This window comes from Rhinoderma darwinii, chromosome 2 (genome assembly GCF_050947455.1).
Source record: "Rhinoderma darwinii isolate aRhiDar2 chromosome 2, aRhiDar2.hap1, whole genome shotgun sequence".
Taxonomy (NCBI): domain Eukaryota; kingdom Metazoa; phylum Chordata; class Amphibia; order Anura; family Rhinodermatidae; genus Rhinoderma; species Rhinoderma darwinii.
The window spans coordinates 282,013,382-282,033,714 of record NC_134688.1 but is presented as its reverse complement, the minus strand read 5'-3'; positions in this window follow the sequence as shown (position 1 = coordinate 282,033,714).

Below are 20,333 nucleotides of genomic sequence, written 5' to 3'. Positions count from 1 at the left end.
ATTATATGCATCCAGTGAGTATAGTCCCTATAGACATGGGACCAATTTTCCTTTTTAATCAAACACAGCGCTGGATTTTCTCTTTCTTTTTCCTGATATACCTACCGCTGGCCGTAGCGGGGATCCGTGCGAGGTGTCTGGAGACGCAACTACTGGTGAGCTGGAGGTCTCCTCCTTTCTTTACTATCATTTAATAGGGGGTATTAGGGAAGGCAAATCAAGGCTGGGGGGACACTTTTTAGAAAAAAAATTTCCTGGACAACCCCTTTAATAGACAACTGGGCATTGTAAAGACCAATCAGCGTCATACACTTCTATTCATTCCAGCCCAGCTTGTTTCACTGCACAGCGTGATGTCGGGAGATCACGTTGTGCTGTCACATACTCCCACACTAACTTTACTGAAGTGTCTTGAGCGTTAATAGACATTGACTTCAGACAGGATGTGATGTCTATTCACACTCCCGACACTTCGGTAAAGTTTCTGTGGGACTTAATAACTGCACAGCACAGCGAGATCACGCTGTACAGTGAAACAAGCTGGGCTCGAATGAATAGAAATATATTACGCTGATTGGTCAGTGTCATACACTTGTCTTTACAACGCCCAGTTGTCTATTAAGAAACTAATTAGCATAAATATTGTTCATAACTTGCTAAAAAATTATCATTTTTCAAAATAAAAACCACTGTTATGTACATTACAGCGCCGATCAGATTATGTAAGAGATATAATCTGGAGACTTTATTCAGGAGATTTCATAACGATATAAATCGAGAGTGGAGAAATAACACACAGACGCTGCTGCTATGCTCAAAATACTCCTCTGAGGGGTTTATTGCCAAACTCAATTACAATAATATCATTAGAAAGGGGTGTAGGCTTGAGGTTAACCAATCCGAGGCAATGTGACAATAACTCTTACTCAGCCAATAGCATACCATAAGAATAATTCAAATACATAATTATAATTCTTCATTAAAATGCTGACATGAGGTAACACCTGGAAACAAGCGTACAATAGTGTGGTGTTAGATGTTCTTTCCCATGAGGGAATTTGTTGCGATAACAACAAATAGTTGAATTTATGTCTGGGCATTCAGCCAACCCGCTAGCCATGGATGCATGAAGACCACACAATGAACACATAGAGATAACACATTTCTTTGAGACTTGAGCAGAACTATGTAGCGGAAAGGTCATTAAAATAATGGAGAATAAATATCTTTGTAATATGACATCCTGCTTGATAATTCATAATCTAATTTAATACGAAAATATAAGCAAATAGACCATCCTTCACAACCCCCCCCCCCCCTTTTTCTCATAAATTACAGAAATTATATATTATGATTATAAACCTCAAACAATATATCAATAGTGCCACAACTAATAATATAATGCCTTCACCAATCTCAGGTTTGGGTATAGGGTCCCACCAGTGCATTGACAAGTCCTGTACATTTTCATCCTCTTCGGTCTTCTGTTCTTCACGGACTGTCACCATTAGGGTAACCCACACAATTGTGGAATCAGACTGTACGGTGGTGTCCAGTGGGGGATTTATTATTACCCTCCTCCTGGTCACTTATTTATTAAAACACTTGGATGCTGCTGACAGATTCACTCAGGTTTTTCGGTCTTTGCTTTACTTTGACCTTTGCTTTACTTTGACATTTGCTTTACTTTGACCTTTGATGATGCCATCAGGACTTGGTTTGGTCCTTTTCACCGTCTCTTTTAGTATACATCACTGGGCTGTACACAGCACCTCATGCTGTGAGCCTGGGGTGAGATCCCACGTAGACAGAGTAGTGGAGCTTTATTGGGATTACCACAAACCCTCTGCATCTGCCCTTTTCCTCTGGCAAGTTGCTTGTCTGCATCGCTGTTTAGAATTGTGACTCTGCCGTCAGTTCATGACAAACGCGTTGTATTGGCTCAGGCTGCGTCTGCCGTATCTCGGTGATGGAGTTCATCATGTTAAAAGTCTTTTAGTTCATGTTTACTGCCACTTGCTGGGGACCCAAACTTTGTCAATTGTTAAAATAAATGCTAATCTGGTTATAACACTTACTTAACATAAAAATTGTTCTAAGTACATACAATAAGAATGTCAGGCCCTTAAACTAAATCAAACAAACACCTTTATATAAGAAAAACGTCTCCCAATGGACAGGGCACCTAGAAAATGTGTAGTTACTGGGTACATTTTATTTGCACTTGGTGTTACACGTTTCAGTAGGATTTGTACCTTGTTTTGAGCGGATTACCTGTAACAACTCCTACCCACAGAAATATAGACAGATATCATATGTTTATGTGACAAGTGTCTCAAACCAATTTTTTCTTACTCTGATTTGTATTGCCTGGGAAGGAATCTCAAGGTCTCTTCTCTTTGTGGGAGGCGGGTGTGATGATAAGGTTGGCACCGGTCTGCCAGGACTATTCTGTAGGCAAATCAAACAGCTCTAACAGAATTTAGCAGCAACAGCTGTGAAAACCTGGGTCATACCAATTAGACCTTACAAATTGATCCTTGCAGCCTTGGGGGCATATGTGAGGTCAGATACCATCAATGCAAGTGTCAACAAGAGTGGCTTGGGTGCTACCGGTTTACCTTCCTTTGTCCGTCCACATTCTGTTTGAATCTGGTTTTCACGCCTTTCGCTCCGAGTTGGACACTTCCTGTGGAGAGCAATCTTTTTCATCGCATAATCTTTAATTGATCTTAATCAGATAATTCAGTTGACGAAAAACATTAACAAATAACATCTTTACATTAAACGTGCACATTGAGCAGTAACTAGAAGTGATACGTACAAACTGATTTGTCTTCTTTTTATATATACTGCACCGAATTTTCTGCTCTAAAATTTCCCTTTCACAACAAAAGATGTTTTCAAATGGGAATATTCCTCTGCTGTACCTTTTATCTGACGCATGCCTCCAATAGTCCAATGCTAAGGCACGCTGATCTAGAACCTTACATAAAACTTAACCTCAGTATTTAATATTCCTACAACACTTCTTGAATACCATTATTAAGCAAACTAACTTTGGAATAACATCTGGAGAACTGTTGATATCTTATCATTGTACAAACACCAGTTCAATACGTGGGGTGAAAACTATTCCCCTGTCACTACACACAACTTCTGCAGTGGGGAAAATACTGTCCAGGCTTCCGGCCAACCTGAGAACAGGTCTACTACACATATGAGCACATTTTCATACACACCTACCTTGGGTAGTTGTATGTTCTGCAGTCGCTGGAATGGGTAAGCAGGCCTGGTGCACTTTTCATAGGTACCTTTGCTGTTTTACCTATGTTAAACCGTGCACACATCATGCAGGCTGCTACAAACGTAGTGGTGGCATTATTGAATCCAGGAAGAAGCCAGTTTTCTGTTACCTGGCTGCACATAGTCTTGTCAGGTCTTTCATCTCTTGCGCTCTCAATTGGCTTACCCGATGATCCAATAAAGGTCCTACTACAATAATTGTACTTATTAAGTGATTGCAGTAGTGTTCACTTAACTTATTACCTTGCTGGGCTAAATAATATACAAAAGTGGCAGGACGTGACCCTTAATCTACAACGTAGCCTTTATTGGATTTGTTTAAAAAGATACAGAAAAATAAATAAATAAACACCCTGGTGTTAAAGTGTGTAAAATACAATTCTGACCAGAGTTAGAATCTCAGGACTGTATCCACTAGTGTCACTTTCTTTTTGTGTGCACTAAGGACCGACTAACATCTATACAATTCCCACACTAGCCTGGACCCTGATCACAAGTCCTCTTGTTTGTGTGGGAGTTGAAGCCCTTTCCCCTGTATATGTTGGAGGCTGCTGGTTTGCTCTGAAAGGAGCATCCTCCAGACTCACAAAGCTTCTATACTATTCTGGTAGAAAGTCCCTATATTCATTTCACTGCTCCAACATGTTTCACCAGCCTCTTGAGAACAAATATCTTTGTAATTCGGCATCCTGCTTGATAATTCATAATGTAATTTAATACAGAAAATATAAGCAAATAGACCATCCACAATAGCATCTTAAATTCTCATGAAGACTCTTCTATAGATGAAACCTCTGTTTAGAGAACAGGAGAAAGATTTGATAAGTGCTATGTTAATAAATGTAAAATATTTATGGTTGAGGTAAGATTCTTCTATGTGTGGGGGTAACCGTATGGTCTCTATTGGGTAGTTATATATTTGTCTCTTCTTTGTGGGTTGTTTCTTTTTTTTTTTAAATGGCCTTTATCATTTAAATTTTCTTCTATGTTTTATGCTTATTTAAAAAGTTAAATTCCTTAATATGATCTGACTATTCTAGTGCTTGAAGACCTGAAAATTGAGAAATTTTACAAAAAAATTCAGCTGATCTCATTCAAGGTTGCAGTCAGAACTGGACTGCCATCTGGCAAATACAAGATTGGCCATTGTCTGCAGTGGGCCGCTCTCCTCCTAATCCCCGGCAGACTTATGTAGCTCCTCTCCCTCCTCCCTGACCTGTCTCTGGATCTGTCAGACAGTAAGTCACTTATCCGCTGCAGTTTCGGTTGTGTTCCTGCTAGGTACGATATCACAGCAAGAGGTGGGGCCTCTTTTGAGAAGCGGTGGGGCCTCCCATATTACAGTACTGTTTATAACAGGAAGCAGCAGTGTGCTTGTCTACACGTGTATACATGTGAAGAGAGGGGAGTGAGGTGATTGCAGGATGAGACTTTATGTTGGAGGGGGTTGAAGGGATGAAAATTATGTTTTTACATGGGACTGTACGTTGGAGGGGGCTGAAGGGAGCTGAACAATGTTTTGCACATAGAACTATATGTTGGAAGGGGATGAAGGGAGAGGAGTGATGCTTTTTTTAACATTGGACTGTATGATGGAGGGGGCTGAATGGAAGAGAGTGATATTTTCCACATGGGCCTTATGTTGGAGGCAGCTAAGGGGAGGGAAGTGATGTTTTCCACATTGGACTGTATGTTGGAGGGGGCTACAGATATATTAATGATGTTTTTACATGGGACTGTTTGTTGGAGGGGGCTGAAGGGAGCTGAACAATGTTTTGCACATCGAACTGTATGTTGGAAAGGAATGAAGGGAGAGGAGTGATGCTTTTTTTTTTAACATTGAACTGTATGATAGAGGGGGCTGAATGGATGAGAGTGATGTTTTCCACATAGGCCTTATGTTGGAGGCGTCTAAAGGGAGGGAAGTGATGTTTCCCACATTGGACTGTATGTTGGAGGGGGATAAAGAAAGATTAACCCCTTCCCGCTCCTGGACGTACTATTAGGTCATGGTAGCTGTATCGTTCGCGCTCCATGACCTAATAGTACGTCACGGGAGTAACAGCCATTTCGGCCATCCACCCGACAAATACAGAAGCTGAGACAGCTGCTGTCTCATACAGGAGTTGCCGCAGCTCCTACAGCGGGGACCGATCGCTGTGTCCCCGCTGATTAACCCCTTAAAAGCCGTGTTCAATAGGGATCGCGGCTTTTTAGGGGTAAAGCTAAAATCGCCGGCCTGCTACACAATAGCGGCCGGCGATTGTAACTCTGGCAACCGGACACCAAACAATGGTGTCCGGCTATGCCAGCGACGGAAGCCTAGTGGGTCCTGACAAAGTCAGGACCCACTCTATGCTTGCTGTCAGTGAGTAGCTGACAGCTCTAATACACTGCACTATGCATGTAGTACAGTGTATTAGAATAGCGATCAGGGCCTCCTGCCGTCAAGTCCCCTAGTGGGATAAAGTAATAAAGTAAAAAAAAGATGTGTAAAAATAAGAAAATAAAAGTTTTAAAAGTAATAAAAGTAAAAATCCCCCTTTTTCCCTTATCAGTCCTTTATTATTAATAAAAATAGATCAATAAACAAAAACTATAAATAATTGGTATCGCCGCGTCCGTAATGGCCTGAACTACAAAATTATTTCGTTATTTATCCCGCGCGGTGAACGCCGCAAAAGAAAATAATAATAAACCGTACCAGAATCACAATTGTTTGGTCACTTCACCTAGCAAAAAATGGAATAAAAAGAGATCAAAAAGTCGCATGTACCTAAAAATGGTTCTGATTGCAACTACAGTTCGTTACACAAAAAATAAGTCCTCGCACGGCTTTCTTGATGGAAAAATAAAAAAGTTCTGGCTCTTAGAATAAGGTAACACAAAAAGGGAATGATTTTTTACAAAACGTATTTTATTGTGCAAAAAAAAAATATAAACATATGGTATCGCCGTAATCGTATCGCCCCGCAGAATAAAGTGAATATGTCATTTATAGTGCATGGTGAACGCTGTAAAAAAAATAGAATAAAAAAACAATTGTAGAATTGCTGTTTTTTAGTCGCTACCTAAAAATAGAATAAAAACTGATCAAAAAGTCGCATGCACCCCAAGAAAACTACAATGAATTCCTCAAGGGGTCTAGTTTCCAAAATGTCACTTTTGGGGGGTTTCCACTGTTTTGGCTAACTCAAGACCTCTTCAAACCGGACATGGTGCCTAATAAAAAAGAGGCCTCCAAATCCACTAGGTGCTCCTTTGCTTCGGAGGCCGGTGCATCAGTCTATTACCGCACTAGGGCCACATGTGGGATATTTCTCAAGACTGCAGAATCTGGGCAATAAGTATTAAGTTGCGTTTCTCTGGTAAAAAACCTTTTGTGTTATAGAAAAAAATGGTATAAAAAGGATTTTCTGACAAAAATAAATAAATATGTAAATTTCACCTCTACATTGCTCTAAATTCCTGTGAAACACCTAAAGAGTTCATAAACTTTCTAAATGCTGTTGTGAATACTTTGAGGGGTCTAGTTTATAAAATTGGGTGTTTTGTAGGGGTGTCTAATATATAGGCCCCTCAAAGCAACTTCAGAACTGAACTGGAACCTAAAAAAAAATAAAAAATGAGGCAATACTTCGCTTCTCCTAATGAGCATTGCCTACTCCAAGATGACCCCAGTTTTGACCGTTTGTATAAACGGAGACCCCTATTAGACCGTTTCAGTGCCCGGTTTTCCCAAGCTTACACGACCGAGACGTGTATTTCTATTGATGAGTCTTTGGTACATTTTAAAGGGAGGCTTCAATTCCACCAGTACCTGCCGGGTAAGAGGGCAAGGTATGGCGTGAAGATGTATAAGCTGTGCAAGTGCATCAGGGTATACCTACGAATTTAGGATATATAAAGGCAAGGACACCAGTGCTCAGCCCCCAGAATGCCCCCCCCCTTACTGGGAGTTAATGCAAAAATTGTGTGGGATATGGTGCACCCACTGCTGGACCAGGGTTACCACCTCTACCTGGATAATTTTTATACCAGCGTCCCACTCTTCAGGTGCCTCGCTTCCAGAAGTCCTGCAGCATGCGGCACTGCTAGAAGAAATCTGAGAGGCCTTCCTAAGACTCTGCAGGGCAAACAAGAAGGGGTGAGAGCAGGGCACATTCTAGCAGCAACATATTGTGTGTCAAGTATAAGACAAGAGAGATGCCACACCAGTACCCATGTACCTGTACGAGGTACCAGTACAGAGAGCCCCAAACCACACTGCATCCTGGACTACAATACGTACATGGGACGGGTGTACTTTTCAGATCAAGTCCTGAAGCCCTACAGCGCCATGCGGTGTGGTATAAGAAGCTGGCCGTACACATCATACAGATGGCATTGTACAACGCGTACGTGCTACGTCGATGTGCAGGCCAGATGGGAACTTTCCTGGAATTTCAAGAGGTGGTTATCAAGAAACTAATTTTTAGGGACCAAGAAGGGGGGGCACCCAGTACTTCTGGAAGCGAGGCCACACGCATTGTACCAGGGCAACACTTTCCAGGAGAAGTTCTCCAAACTGGCAATAAAGGAAAAAGTCAAAAGAGGTGCAAAGTCTGCTATAAGAGGGGGATAAGGAAGGACACAATATATCAATATGACATGTGTCCCGAAAAACTAAGGCTCCATATGAAAGAGTGCTTCAAAATGTATCATACATATCTTGATTTTTAATCTACCCCAGTTTTACTTACCCTGATGCACTCCGCACAGCTTATCCCCCTCATCTTTCCCTTCTGAGCCCTGCTGTGTGCCCAGGCAGCTGATAACAGCCACATTGAGGGTATTGCCATACCCGTGAGAACCTACATTACAGTTTATGGGGTGTATGTCTCCGGTCAAAATGCTCTCTACACCTCTAGATGAATGCCTTAAGGGGTATAGTTTTTAAAACGGGGGTCACTTCTTGGGGATTTCAACTGTACTGGTACCTCAGGGCAGAGGCGTAGCTAGGTTCTCCAGCACCCGGGGCAAAGATTCAGTTTGGCGCCCCCCCCCAACCTCTTTCCCGACATCTCCTTCCCCCTCGCCGTGTTTGTTTTCTCTACCAGTCGACGTGTCATTTCTTTTTATGTAACGCGAGCATAAAAATATTTGTACATTTCACAAGCAATATGGTTCTATACACAACACCAGAACCAAGCTCAGTACATATACACAGCCCCAGAAGCAAGCTCACTACATATATACAACACCAGCACAAATACAGCTCAATTTAGTGCAACCCCTGCTGTTTAGGTGTGTACGGCGTAAAACTACAGCTCCCAGCATGGCCCGAACAATGGTAAGGATATGCTGGGAGTTGCTGTTTCACAAAAAATAAATCCTATCATAATCATATCACCCATCATCTCCCTATAGATCATACAGTAACTACAGGCTGATTAGAGGCAGAATGAACATTTACATTAAGTGACTCACCGGTGACGTCTCAGATTCTAGTTCTTTTTCTCCATCCGGTCCACACCTCTATGATGAATTCTCCCGGTCACAGCCCATTTCTGCAGTTTGCCGCTCAGATGTCTTCAGCTTCTCACTTTACCAACATTTCTGCACCTATAAATAAATATAAAGTTATCATTATACCACTCACTACGCCCCTAAATATAATAGCGCTATACACTGCACCTCTAATTATAATAGCACCATACACCGTGTCACACACACACACCATGCCCCCTGTATATAGTGCCTGCCATAGAACCCCTGTAGATAGTGCCCCCATATAGACCACCCATGTATATAGTGTCCCACAAATAACTCCCCCTATAGTGCTCTACAGATAGCCCACCCCTGTATATAGCCCCCTGTAGATATAGCCCAGCCCTGTATATAGTGCTCCACGTATAGCCCAACCCTATATATAGCCCCCTGTAAATATAGCCCACCCCTGTATATAGAGCTCTACAGATAGCCCAACCATGTATGTAGCCCCCCAGTAGATATAGCCCACCCCTGTATATAGTGCTCAACAGATAGCCCACCCCTGTATATAGCCCCCCTGTAGATATAGCCCACCCCTGTATATAGTTTTTCACAGATAGCCCACCCCTGTATATAGCCCCCCCTTGTACATATAGTCCACCCCTGTATATAGTGCTCTACTAGATAGTCCACCCCTGTATATAGTGCTCCACAGATAGCCCACCCCTGTATAAACTATATACAAGGGTGGGCTATCTGTGGAGCACTATATACAGGGTTGGACTATATGTACAAGGGGGCTATATAGAGGGGTGGGCTTTCTGTGGAGCACTATATACAGGGGGGCCATATCTACAGGGGGACCATATCTACAGGGGGACCATATCTACTGGGGGACCATATCTACATGGCTGGGTTATACACAGGGCTGGGATATACACAGGGCTGGGATATACACAGGGCTGGGCTAAACACAGGGCTGGGCTATACACAGGGCTGGGATATACACAGGGGGGGGGCTATAGCTACAGAGGGGGCTATATCTACAGAGGGGGGCTATATACAGGGGTGGGCTATATACAGGGGGAATATATCTAAAGGGGGGCTATATCTACAGGGGGTGGGCTATATACAGGGCGACTATATCTACAGGGGGGCTATATACTGGGGTGGGCTATCTATGGAGCACCATATACAGGGGTGGGCTATATCTACAGGGGGCTATATACTATATAGCCCCCCCTGTAGCTATAGCCCACCCCTGTATATGGTGCTCTATAGACAGCCCACTCCAGTATATAGCCCCCCTGTAGATATAGTCCCCCTGTATATAGCCCAGCCCTGTAGATATAGTCCCCCTGTAGATAGACACCCCCGTAGATAAAGTACCCCTTGTAGATAAAGGCCCCCACGTGTAGACAAAGTCCCCGTCCCCCCCCCCCCCGCAGATACAGCCACTCACTTCTATTACAATTAAAAATAAAAATATTCAAACTCACCTTATTCCCGCTCCCACGCCGTCCGGCAGCCATGGAGACCTGTTCTCTTCTGCGCAGGTCTCCAGGGGGTTGAACACAGCATCTATGAAAGGCGCCGATTGGCTGGGCAGGATGACTTTCCCTGTCAGTCAGTCAGCGCCTTTCATCGACGGAAGCTTCACTGGTACAAAAGGTACCAGTTGCTTCATTCGTGGAAAGGCGCTGAATGGCCGGGCACGGAACGTGCCCGGTCATTCATTGCTTCTAATTGTACCTGTGTCCTTGCGACACAGGTACAATTATAGTGCAGGAGGAGGTGGCGCTGGCGCCCCCCTCTGAACTGCGCCCGGGGCACATGCCCCGCCTGCCCCCCCCCCCCCTAGCTACGCCCCTGCTCAGGGGCTTCTGCATACATGACTTCACACCAGAAAATCCCCAGCAGGCCAAATGGTGGTCCTTTCCTTCTGAGAGCTCCCATGGGCCCAAACGTCAGTTTATCACCACAAATTTGGCATTGCCGCACTCAGGACAAATTGGGCAACAAAATGGGGTATTTTATTTCTTGTGAAAATAAGGAATTTTCAGCCAAAACTACATATTATTGGAAAAAATTAATTTAGTTTGAATTCCCAGCCCAATTTAAATTAGTTATGTGAAAAAACTATGAGGTCAAAAAGGTCGCAACACCAATAAATGAATTCCTTGAGGGGTGTAGTTTCCAAAATGGGGTCACTTCTGGTGGGTTTCCATTGCTTTGATACCTCTGGGGCTCTGCAGATGCGACATGGCACCCGAAAACCAATCCAGCAAAATCTGGACTCCAAAGAACAAATAGCGCTCCTTTCCTTCTGAGCCCTCCCATGGGCCCAAATGGCAGTTTATCACCACATATGGGGTATTGCTGCACTCAGGACAAATTGGGCAACAAAATGGAGTGTTTTATTTCTTGTGAAAATAAGAAATTATGAGCTAAAACTACATATTATAAGAAACCATTATTATTTTTTTTAATTCCCAGCACAATTCAAATAAGTTCTGTGAAGAAACTATGGGATCTAAATGGTCACATTACCCATCAATTAATTCCTTGAGGGGTGTAGTTTCCAAAATGGGGTCACTTCTGGTGGGTTTCCATTGCTTTGATATGTCTGGGGCTCTGCAAATGCGACATGGCACCCAAAAACCAATCCAGCAAAATCTGCACTCCTAAGAACACACAGCGCTCCTTCCCTTCTGAGGCCTCCCATGGGCTCAAACGGCAGTTTATCGCCACAAATGGGGTATTGCTGCACTCAGGAGAAATTGGGCAACAAAATTGGGTATTTTGTTCCCTGTGAAAATAAGAAATTTTGATTACAAAAATGACATCTTATTGGAAAAAAATTCATTTTTTTAATTTCACAGCCCAATTCAAATAGGTGCTGTGAAAACACTGTGCTGTCAAAATGGTAACAACAACCATAATTGAATTCCTTGAGGGGTGTAGTTTCCAAAATGGGCTCAACTCTGGTGGGTTTCAATTGCTTTGATACCTCTGGGGCTCTACAAATGCGACATGGCATCTGAAAACCAATCCAGCAAAATCTGCACTCCAAAGAACACACAGCGCTCCTTCCTTTCTGAGGCCACCCATGGGCCAAAACGGCAGTTTATCGCCACAAATGGGGTATTGCTGCACTCAGGAGAAATTGGGCAACAAAATGGGGTATTTTGTTCCCTGTGAAAATAAGACATTTTTATAAAAAATGTAATTTCTTTTATTTTTACAGGCCAATTCAAATACGTACTGTGTAAAAACTGTGGAGTCAAAATGGTAACAACAACCATAAATTAATTCCTTGAGGGGTGTAGTTTCCGAAATGGGGTCACTTTTGGAGGATTCCTACTGTTTTGGCACCTCAACACCTCTTCAAACCTGGCATGCTGCCTAAAATATATTCTAATAAAAAAGAGGTGCTTCTTTGCTTCTGGGGCTTGTATTTTAGTCCACGAGCACACTAGAGACACATGTGGGACATTTCTAAAAACTGCAGAATCTGGACAATACATATTTAGTAGTGTTTCTCTAGTAAAAGCTTCTGTGTTACAGAAAACAATTGAATGCAATTGAAATTCAGCAAGAAAAATTAAATTTGCAAATTTCACCTCTACTTTGCTCTAATTTATGTGAAATGCCTGAAGGGTTAAATAAACATTCTAAATGCTGTTTTGAATACTTTGAGGGGTCTAATTTTCAAAATGGGGTGTTTTATGGAGGTTTCCAATACATAGGCCCCTCAAAGCCACTTCGGAACTGAACAGGTACCTTAAAAAAAAGGCTTTTGAAATTTTCTTAAAAATATGAGAAATTGCGGTTTATGTTCTAAGCCTTGTAACGTCCAAGAAAAATAAAAGAATGTTCAAAAAAACAATGCCAATCTAAAGTAGACATATGGTAAATGTGAACTACTAACTATTTTGGGTGGTATAACCGTCTGTTTTACAAGCAGATGCATTTAAATTCTGAAAAATGCTATTTTCTCTAAATTTTGCAATTTTTCACCAATAAACACTGAATATATCGTCCAAATTTTACCATTAACATAAAGCCCAATGTGTCATGAGAAAACAATCTCAGAATCGCTTGGATAGGTTTAAGCATTCCGACGTTAGTACCACATAACTTGAAATATGTCAGATTTGAAAAATGGGCTCTGAGCCTTAAGGCCAAAACAAGGCTGCGTCCTTAAGGGGTTAATTATGTTTTTACATGGGACTGTATGTTGGAGGTGGATGGATGTTTTGCACATAAGACTGTATGTTGGAAGGTGATAAAGGGAGAGAAGTGATGTTTATTTTAACGTGGGACTGTATGTTGAAGGGGCTAAATGGATAGGAGTGATGTTTTGAACATGGGACTGTATGTTGGAGGAAGATGAAGAGAGAGCAGTGATGTCTTTTTTATTTACATTGGACTGTATGCTGGAGGGGACTGAATGGAGGGGATGTGATGTTTTGCACATGACAATGTATATTGGAGGGGGCTGAAGGGAAGAGAGTGTTGTTTTCTTTAACTGGGACTGTATTTGTAGAGGGAGCTGAATGGAGGGTAGTGATGTTTCCTTAACATGAGACTGTATTTTGGAGGTTTGCACATGGAGCTGTATGTTGGAGGGGGTTGAGTGGAGGGAAGTGATGGTTTGTACATAAGACTGTATGTTGGAGGAAGATGAAGGGAGAGTAGTGATGTGTTTTTTTGTTTTTTTTTACATGGAACTGTATGTTGAAGGGGGCTAAATGGATAGGAGTGATGTTTTACACATGGGACTGTATGTTTGAGGCAGCTGAAGGCAGGGAAGTGATGTTTTTTTAGATAGGACTGTATGTTTGGGGGGGCTGACGGGAGGAGAGTGATGTTTTCTTTACATGGGACTGTATTTTGGAGGTTGCTGAAGGGAGGGTAGTGAAGTTTTGCATATTAGCTGTATGTTGTAAGGAGTTGTTGTTGCAACCTGTAGGGATTTTATCAGCCCTAGGATAGGTGATCCCTGCTGTTCTGCTCCACTCTGTATTTAATACTTGGCTATCATTTAGGCCATGATTGCAGTTTGTAACCCTGGACTGACTACCATCTTCACATCATCTAAAGCTCCTTCCACATCTCATCATTCTGAACTTCCATCAAGCATTTCAATAAAGAGAAGATCTGCAGAGGTACTACAATAATCAGCAGACTAAGTGCACCATCTCCAGTATTTCATCATCCTTGACAGAACATACCTCCAAGGATGGTGACATGCCACATGTGTCTTCATGCTCCAAGATGCTAGACCAGACATGGGCAAACTACGGCCCGCGGGCCACATACGGCCCGTTAGGCTTTTTAATCCGGCCCGCCGAACTTGTCCAAATCATAGTAAAAACCTCCTTTTTTTTCCCCTTTCCCTGCAATGCCCACGTTTTCCCAATAGATGGCGCACTCAAAACACATTGACCGTTGTTAACTCCTTAACGCCGAAGGACGGATATATCCGTCCTCAGCAGCTGCTAGTTCGCGCAGGAGGACGGATATATCCGTCCTGTGATGGCGCGGGTACTGCCAGTGTACCCACGCGATCAGCGGCAGGAGCACGGCTGTTATACACAGCCTGGCTCCTGCTGCAACTGCCGGAATCGAAGCGCGCTCCGATTCCGGCAGTTTAACCCATTAAATGCCGCTGTCAATAGTGACAGCGGCATCTAATGTGTTTGACAGAGGGAGGGAGCTCCCTCTGTCACCCGATCGGCGCCCCCGCAAACAAATCGCGGGTCGCCGTCGGGTTTCCATGACAGCCGGGGGTCTAACAAAGACCCCCAGGTCTGTCTTCCGCAACTGCCTGTTTGGCGATGCCGGAGGCATGACCTAACAGGTTGCCTGTCAGTTTTACACTGACAGGCAATAATGCTTTGGTATACTAAGTATACCAAAGCATTATATATGCGATCGGCACATCGCATAGTGAAGTCCCCTGGTGGGACTTAATAAAAAAATGTCAATCAGTTAAATAAAGTTTGTTGAAAAAAAATAAAATAATTACAGTCAAAATCAAATAAAACTACTTTTTTTGCCCAAAAAGTGGTTTTATTCAGTAAAAGTGTCAAAACAAATAACACATACACATATATGGTATCCCCGCGATCATAACAACTTGACCAATAAAATGAACACATTAATGAAACCGCCGGATGTACGGCGTCCAAAAAACCCGCAAAAAACAACGGCAAAATTCTCTCTTTTCTCCCATTCCCCCCATAAAAAATAAAATAAAAGTTAATCTATAAGTCCTATGTACCCCAAAATAGTACTAATGAAAACTACGCATTGGCCCGCAAAAATCAAGCCCACATACGGTCACATCAACGGAAAAATAAAAAAATGACGGCTCTTGGAACGCGGCGATGCAAAAACAAGTAATTTTTTTCTAAAAGGGTTTTTATTGTGCAAACATAGGAAAACATATAAAACCTTTACATATTTGGTATCCTCGTAATCGTGCCGACCCGTAGAATAAAGGTAACATGTTATTTATGCTGCATAGTAAAGGGCATAAATTTATAACGTGAAAATTAATGCTGGAATAGCTGCTTATTTTCAATTCTCTCCTAAAATAAAGTTAATAAAAGTTAATCAATATATTGTAAGCATCTAAAAATGGTGCAATTACAAAACACAACTCGTCCCGCAAAAAACAAGCCCTTATACGGCTATGTCGACGTAATAAAAAAAAAGTTACGACTCTTGGAATGCGACCATGAAAAAACAAAAAATAATCCTTGGTCATTAACGTGCAAAATGGCCCGGTCATTAAGGGGTTAATGTGGCGCGTATTTCTCTTTATTTCACTTTAATTTTCACTTCGTTTCACGTCACCATTAAGCCCTTCGGTTTTCAAAGAGTACAATATCAGCCGTCACTTTGCCACGAAGCATGCAAACTATGCTAGCAAGCAGTCAACACAAGAACGGGCGGCTACTGCTCAGAGGTTGGCAGCTAATTTACAGAGTCAACAGAACTTTTTTCTTGATAAATCACAGTGCGTATGTTATTTTAATCTATTTACATTTCCTTCTCCCAGTATCTGCGAAATAGTATGTAAATGCCATATCTTGCATATTTCTTGAGACAAATTTATTAACTGATAAGGGCTATTTTTCACATTTGAAAGACAGTTAATAAATTGGGTTGTAGTGTTCTTACTGTGCTATGAGGTTTGCACACACTCCATTTAATGCTTTAGTATATCCGGCCCAAACACTCCCTCCAAATGCTCCTGGCCCGGCCCCTCTGTCAAATTTTAGAACCCATTGTGGCCCGCGAGTCAAAAAGTTTGCCCACCCCTGTGCTAGACCCTCCTGTCGCCAGAAATCAGCAAGAAGGCCTACAACAAATGACTCTGTGACAATGCTGCAAATAAAGGAATGTTTTCTACACTATCAGTGTCTATTGTTTTACAGGGTAACTCTGACTTGAACTAAATTAAGTTAGGGAACCTCTTTAAGTAACTATCAATATCATACTTACCTCCTACTTTATTGGCCCAGGGAGTAAAACATAGGGTAAAACCTACACTTTTAGTAAATATTTACATATTACAGATACATCTCTGTCATCTGTGGCCTACTTAGAAGACAGGGGACACCATAACAAAGATCAACATGGGGCCCTCAATTATGGCTTTGGATTTTTCCACCTAGAAAATAAGGGCCTGCTGTTTGTTCCTCCCTTGATTCCCTTTGCAGGACCCATGGGTTAATTTCGCCCTTTGCTAAAAATACAGATCCTCTAAAGAGGGAATTCCCACTGTACTATTCACCTTTCTGTAGTACAGCATCGTCTCTCCCTGCCAGCCGCCACAATGAAACCCTTGTCGGGGTTGGTGAGGATGTCGGGTGGTACAATAATCTGCTGGGGAACCCATTCCGAAAGGGGGGGGGGAGAGGAAAACCTCCAACTGAAAACAAGCTCGTAATAGAAATCTTTGTATCTGCTTCTACTACAGTGAGACTGAACACCAAATCATCACCTATTCTAGGCGACAACAGGTAAGACTTCAATGTCTAGGTGAGTCCAGAGAAGCTTACCTAAGAGCACAGGTAATTCAAGAATATTGTTGCCTGTCAAGCTATCACATAACTCTAATTTGGTTTGGGTTGGGGCAGCAGCGTAGCTATAGGAGTTGCAGTGGTCGCAGTTGCCACCTGAAGCAAGAGGGAAATGGGCTTGCGCACCATGACTGTCCACAGTGACTGTAGTAACAGGGGCCTATGTAGTAAACTACACAGGCCCCTGTTACTACAGTATTATCTCCATATACTTACCCTCCTTGCTCCTGAGTCGGTCCTCTTCGACTTTGGGCAGAGCGCTGTGTCTTGATGCAGTTCAAAGTCAGGAGGTTGTATGCACGGCGCACATAACGTCATGATGCTGAATGGCATTAGGACCCAGCGCTGCACCCGAAGAGAACCTGACAGGATCGAGAAGGGTGAGCATAGAAATGCTGACTGCTGGGGCCCTGGATCTAAGCCTTTCATGTGTAATACTGTCTGCTGGGGACATGTATCTAAGCCTATCATGTGTGATACTGTCTGATGGGGCCCTGTATCTGAGGCTATCATATGCGACACTGAATGTTTAGCCGCGTTTTTTTTAACACTTTCATGTGTTATTCTGTCTATTGAGCCAGTGTATCTAATCCTATCTTTTGGCATAGCTATAGGGACTGCAGTCTTATAGATATGCTGTCTTTGATATATATATTTTTGGGAAGAAGGCAAATTAAAAGTTCAGGCGCTCAAGCCCCAAGACCCTATCAAAGCCCCTGGCTGCTAGTGCTGCAACGATGGGTCACTTAAGAGACACAGCAACGCAGCTGAGAGTTACTGGTGGGCCGCGGCTGTCAACCATGAAGAGAAGTTGGGAGGAGCCCATGAAGAACTTTTGCACCGGGGCATATGAGCCTTTAGCTATGCCCCTGACAGTTGGGGCAAGGCTGGCCCTGCCACAACAGGGTAAGCCCCCAGACTATCCATAGTTAACCTCACTAATGAGGGTCCCCAAAGTAAAAGTAGAGACCAAATTAGAATGTAGGCATTAGATTGTATATATATATTTGGTAAACTATATGTTTACTCCAAAGCACTATATTAACTATATTATGAGACATAGTGAGTAAAAACTTTAGAGCTTGTTGAATTCTTTCTATATTACATAATATAATATAATATTTATATCTAAATATCTATATAGTATTGATTGCCGTTTCATAGCAACTTTCATATTCTTCCTATTTTATTTATTAATAATGATGGTAAAGTTAAATATAAAATGGATTTATGTTGCAGGCACAAATTTTCCATTTCATTGCTATAAATATCTTTATATCAAATAAGTTTTCTGACTGTGCTCTAAGATCAGATATTAGATTGCTAATATCTATTTGGGAATAACTCTTACTGCAGTTATAATTTGAATGGCTTCTATCGTCTCTATAAATGTCACTTTCTGGACTAGTTTAAGTGTGATTGATTCCATTCAATATATATTAGATTCTATATTAATTCATCCATGTCATAATTTGCCCAAGTGACCTATGAATGTTTTAGTTTGAAGCAAGGCTAAAAGGATAAATCAGAAGTATTCGAAAGTCAAGTCATGTAAGATTTGGTCTCAAAACAAGTGACCTATTGGCAAAGTTTGCAGACACCAAATAGACACAAATATAGCTTAAAATTAGAACAGCTTGTCTATTAAAATGATGTCTGTTTTTTTCGTATATTAAAGCAAATCTGTCAGCTTAATATGCTGCCCTATGTAAGGGACAGGCCCGTCCTCCTATTAGCCAAAACGGCACAAAGTAATATTGTGCCGTACAGCTAATATTAGCGATCAAAGAATACACCAGAGTCATTGTTAGGAGTTTAGTGTACTCTGGAGGAGAGTGCTCCCTCCGCTTCTCCACACCTTCTCTCCCCCTACATACAGTGATTGACGGCTGGCTGCTGAGTATCTGCATATGCAGCCGCCTGTCAATCACTGTGAAGACGGCAGGAGAAGGTGAGGAGTGGTGGAGGAAGCGCTCTCCTCTTGGATACACTGGACTCATACCTATGTTTTCTTTCAGCCCTCCTATTAGCTATACGCCACTTTTTTTTGTGCCATTTTGGCTGGTAGGAGTACGGACCTGTCCCTGTAATATTCTGCCCTTACAAAAGGCAGCATATTTACATGACAGATGCGCTTTTATCAGTAATCAGTGCAAAATAAAAATGGTATCTTCTTTTATGAGCTTACCAAACACAAACCAGGTTTTGACTTTAATTTCCACCTCTGGAACCATTCTGGAATTCTGAATGACTAAATGATTCTGAATTATTTAGGTCTATTTTTTCAGACTGCAATGCAAGCAGGAAATGTAAATATAAATGTATATTAAAATAGTTACTTTAGTTACTTGCATCAAGTTTAACCTTTTATAAATTTAAACCCCATTTTATCCAGATGAAGGAAAAACCACCCCTGAATGGAATAGACTAATTTTCCATTAAGTGATCCCTACTGACAATTGGACATATCTTTGGTTAGACATTCTACATTAATACCATTAAACCTATATATTGTGCGTCTCAAGGAAAATGTCTAAGGCCGGATTCGCACGAGCGTGTTCGGTCCGTGATATACTGTCCGTATGTCGGCCGCATTTCCCGGACTGAACACACTGCAGGGAGCTGGGCTCCTAGCATCATAGGTGCCCCTGCCTCTCCACGGAACTACTGTCCCGTACTGAAAACATGATTATAGTACGGGACAAAAATGGTGTGTAGAAAAGGCAGATCCAGCACTCGAATATTTAAAACTTCCAATTTTTATTAGGTCATTTTAAAAACAGGGATAAAACAAAAATCCCGGGACCACGCTTACGCGTTTCAGACCACTAGGGTCCTTAATCATGAGCAAGCTATGATTAAGGACCCTAGTGGTCTGAAACGCGTAAGCGTGGTCCCGGGATTTTTGTTTTATCCCTGTTTTTAAAATGACCTAATAAAAATTGGAAGTTTTAAATATTCGAGTGCTGGATCTGCCTTTTCTACACACCATTTTTCTTCCAATAACCTGCAGTCGACACAGGATCAGTTCAGGAGGATCTACGAGCACCTACAGCTTTGGGATTTTTTCATACATATTTGGCACTAGTCAAGCTTCTCAAAAACGCATTGGAAAAACGCAATCAAGCACAGTGGTTATGAGGTGAGCAAAACTTTTGGTAAAACATTTTTCATTTTCTATAGTACGGGACAGTTTTAGATAACTATGATGCTAGGAGCCCGGCTCCCTGCAGTGTGTTCGGTCAGGGAAATGCGGCCGACATGGGGACCGTATCTCATGGACTGAACACGCTCGTGTGAATCCGGCCGTACCCTTTCTTAAATCTATCTACACTTTCAGCTATTACCAAATTCTGCAAGAGCATGCTCTATTACTTTACAGTTCAGACAGTAAAGTAATGCTTCCGATTTTGGAAATCACACTTCTTTTAACCGCAAGCACAAATAATAACTTAT